This window comes from Pterocles gutturalis, unplaced genomic scaffold (assembly GCF_000699245.1).
Source record: "Pterocles gutturalis isolate BGI_N339 unplaced genomic scaffold, ASM69924v1 scaffold35171, whole genome shotgun sequence".
In the NCBI taxonomy this organism is placed as follows: domain Eukaryota; kingdom Metazoa; phylum Chordata; class Aves; order Pterocliformes; family Pteroclidae; genus Pterocles; species Pterocles gutturalis.
The window spans coordinates 1-4317 of record NW_010101582.1 but is presented as its reverse complement, the minus strand read 5'-3'; the positions used below and the strand labels follow the sequence as shown (position 1 = coordinate 4317).

General features: G+C 46.2%; 1 pseudogene; it reads right to left on the bottom strand.

The window, feature by feature from the left end:
* Positions 1 to 1016: 1016 nt before the first annotated feature.
* On the bottom strand, positions 1017 to 3307 carry LOC104469441 (annotated as a pseudogene).
* Positions 3308 to 4317: the final 1010 nt, after the last annotated feature.

Sequence of the window (4317 nt, the reverse complement as noted above, 5' to 3'; positions counted from 1 at the left end):
CTGTTCAGAATTCGAATGGATCTTGTTTAAGGAATGGGAAAAAAAGCAAAACTTTAAAACAAAACAAACAAAAAAACCCCCCGAAAAAACATCATAGTTCTAAACTCCATGAAAGTCTCCTCATTTCAAAAAAGGTTAACTCAGAAGCCTTTTTTTTTTTTTTAAACTGGTATCAGCTAACATGGCAATCTGAGTGCTAAACAGAAATCAATCGAACTAACCCTTGAAACCCTGAATAAAAATGAGTAACTCTGGTGCACTCAGAAGGTCTCGCTAACAGAATTTGATAAGAATTTTAAACACTTCTTTTTTTTCCTTCAGAACTCTAGTAATTTTTTTTTTTTTTCTTAAGAGATTCTGAATTCCTTTTGTAAAAAACAAAAATAATTACAGGGGCAGTAGATAGGGGTCAGGAGAAACATACCAACAAGTGTCATAAACTTTAGTTTTGCAAAGGGAAGATAAACAGTACAAGGAAATTCTGCCTAGTTTGTTTTACAAGCTTGTCTTTCCTGGTACTGAAGAAACACTTCTGTTCCCTGGTCTAACTTTCCAGCTTGCTGACCTGCCTTTGTCCTGTACCAAAACCAATTCTAGCTGTTACATTCTGTCTAACCCTGGACTGGGGACATTTTCCGAGCCTGGGGGTTACAGCACTCCAGACCCACTCAGAGCAAAGACTGCGAGGTTGGCAGCCAAGGCAGCAAAGGTTAAAGCAGATGATCGTCTTAGCTTCCTCCACCAGCAAGTCAGGGTCACCTTTCACGGAGATCTATGAGAGCCAGAGCCGTGAGTTACCCCAGCCGTGAGGCACAGCTGCCCCTTGCTGGCTAGAGCAACTTTATTTGAAGATGTGTCACTTCAGGGACCTGAAACAGGACATTCTTCCTTAAGATGAGAGGCAAATCCAGCCATTCCTGAAAGGGCTGATGGGCCTGGTGTTTCTGTAACTGGCAAAGAATAACCCTGTTTTGAAGCACTCATCAGATCAGACACCGCTTCAGTAAGATTTATCTTTAGCTTGACACATCAAGACGCAGAAGGAATTCTTCAAAGCAACCTTTAAAGCAGGGATCGAGTAAAGCGGCCAAGACAAAGCGTTCATATCTGAGCGCACCGCTCTGGAGAAAATCAGTTTCAAGCCTAAGATGTTTCACCCATCTCACAGTTCAAGAGCGACAGTGACACCTTTGATTTGAAAGTCTTTCCACACGCTCTGCAAAGCCAGAAGGACATGACCAATGGCAACACTTGACTAAGAACTGCAGTTCCCCCTGGCCTCCACCTGCAGGTCAAGAATCTTGCACCCATCAGACACTGGGACCACTGGAATGAGCTGAGAATAGCCCCATTCCCCCTCCCAGGAGGATGCTGCTCCACCTCCTGCTGTTTCAAAGTCACTTTAACATACAAAAGGCAGAGAGAGGTTCACTGAGCAGCTATTTCCTGCTCTGAGTGATCCTGTGGAAGATGGTTTGAATGCTGGAGTACCTGAAGAATTTGCTGGGCCTCAGCAGAATGAGTAAGCAAATATCTTAAGCACCTGCTAACCTCTTCTCAGTGCTCCTGTGCTCACAGAGCAAGTCCTGAATCATTAATTTTAAAATATACCTAAACCACCCTAGCACTGCACACAACACTGGCAGTGCTGTCCGAAGCTGGAAAGCCAGGGGTGAGGGGATTAAGGGAAAGCCACACATCAATTTGGTAACTTGGTTCTTGTAGGACACTTCCTACTGCAGAAGTTTTGGCAAAGCCGGTGGGAGGGAGCTGCCTATTTTCTAAAAAGGGACTTCAGCTGGTTGGCCATCCCTGTCAGGTAGCCCACGGTTGGTTCAGGGTCTGTGTATCAACACTTAAATGAGTTTTTTTGTGTTGTGCTTCCTCTAAAGCCACAAAAAAAAGTTTCTTATACAATGCTGTACGGTCATATTTTACAGGTGGAAAGTGACTGTCTGGTATCACAATCTGTATGAACTTCTAGTAAGTAGGCATTGAAAAAAAATTGTCTTCAGTAATCAATTTTCTAATAGGTCTGTTTGTCAGTTATTTAAGCACATTCTCATATCTGAGTTTCTTCACAACAGTACGTAGTTGAGAGTCTCCGAGTCCCATGGTTAAGATCTATGTCCTTTCTCCTAACAAGCATGTGCTCAGTAGACAAAGATGGAACAGGAACATCCAACTCTGGAGAAACCAAACCACAACTGGCTCTAGGCTGATCCGCTGAAAGGAAATTGCTCAATACACCACCTTAATGGAGCAAAAATTCACGTGGAACAGTAGAAAAATTCAGAAGTGTTTCTTGAGCTTCAGGTGACCAAGAGCACCATCAGGTTTCGGTCCTGGCCCAGCGTGCAGGATGTGCGGTCTGCGAACGTTGACGCAACATGGAAGTGGCAAGGCGTGTCCCTGCCCTGCCCGACACACTTGTTACAAACATTCCAAGGAGTGTGCCAGGTCTAGCAAGGGTCAGCTGTGAAGTTCCACACAACAGATGTGTCTGTCCCAATTTCTGGCATCAAAAGGCTTCTGATAGTACTGCTTCCATGAAGAAAACTGTCTTCTCCAGATGCTCCAGGATCCACGGCTGCTGCAGCTGCACTGGTACAATCCACATCTACAGCAAATCTCTCTGACCGCTTTCATTTACCCAGGCACATCTGCGATCCACTCCGGCTCTGCCACGCTGTCACTGTTGACGCAAGAGCTGGGAACATACGTCAAACTCCCACTGCTGAAACTGCCGTCTGGGGAGACTGCTGCCACAAACACAGCACAGGCATGTTCACCCTCCCTTACAGCTGTGACCCCGGCTGTTAGCCACGGCCCAATGTACACAACACTCTGCTTGGAGATCTCACCAAGAGTCGGTGTCCCCTGAGGAGTGCCTGGCTTGCCACGGTTGATTTTTTTTTTTTTTTAAACATATGCTGGATATGGCAGACCAGGTGAACCACAGATCTGAAGTTCCACACAACAGAAGTCTTTGCTCTTCTTCCAGGTAACAGCTTTAACTCACTGCATTCAGGGAGGAAGCTCTCTCCATCTTGCTCAGGGGCAACAGGCATGACACACACAGGTGTAGCAGTACCCACAGGTCCCAAATCCTTAACAAATTTTTAGATAGCAACAATTTTTAACGTAGTGGCTTTCCCTTAACGCATAACCCCTTCTTCCCTATATTTTTAGTGGGCAGTCCTCGTCTATCGTTCTCTCTGTCCACCAGCTTTTCCTCCTCGGTGTCCAAATGGGCATCAGGAATCAATTCCAAACTATGGGGACAGCTAAAGCTGCTACATCTACTCTTGGGCGAGACAGGCACACTTAAAAACACTCATTCTTTTTCTATTTCTGAAATGAATGCCAGGGCCTGGCAGCAATTTACTATGATGATTTATCTTCCTCACTGAAATGTTTTATTAAATCTCAAAAAGAGTTGATTTCCCCTGGAAGCAGACATTTGGAAGGGTGCCATTTTAGTGAAAAGTAACAGCAAGAGGAAGTTTTCTCTAGACTAGCTTTCCTCCCAAAATGCCTGGCCATCCAGCAACAAATTCAGACTATCTGTTCAGACTGATCAGTTTAACGTGTGTCTAACTCAACCACATCCCACAGCGGTGGTGCTGATATTATTTCTAAATCCCCCATCCCTAGGAGATCTCCTGATTTACAATCAAATAAATGTATTTTGGCCCAGAGCTCAATCTCCGAGCGCAGTGCGCACCCCAAAGTGCCAGTTCTGCAAACAATCTGTAGGCTCTGCTGATCCCCTGCAACAGCAAAAATCACTTTTGCGCTTTCATTATGAACATCAATGTAAGAAAACAGAAACCTCCGAGAACCAATTCTTAAGAAACAAACCCAAACATCACCCAAGTGGGTGGTTTAAAAAAAAACTAAAGAAGAAATTAAGATGACAACCGGGTGCATCCAGAGTTAGTCAGACCCCGAAGGCAGTTCCTTGGGGGAACGGAGGAGCAATTTGTCAGATGACTACATTACAGCACGCCCCTTATACGCATTGCTACAAAAGGAAAGGACAAGTTTTTAACTGAAAATAACAGATATTCGTAAGGCACCTGCACGGGGCTCTCCAATCTGCCCAACCGAACCTCTCCAGAGCCTGCCCGAGGGCGCCGTTTCCCCCAGGTGGGGGGGAGGGAGAGGGACAGCCCGCAGCCAAGCCCCGTGGAAGGGCCAAGGGCCGAGGGAAGGGCCGGGGTGGGCCCGGGCTGCAGCCCTGGAACCGGGGGCTGAGGGGACCCTGGGCCTACCTCGGGCAGCGGGGACACGGCTCCCCCTCTTTCCAACCCC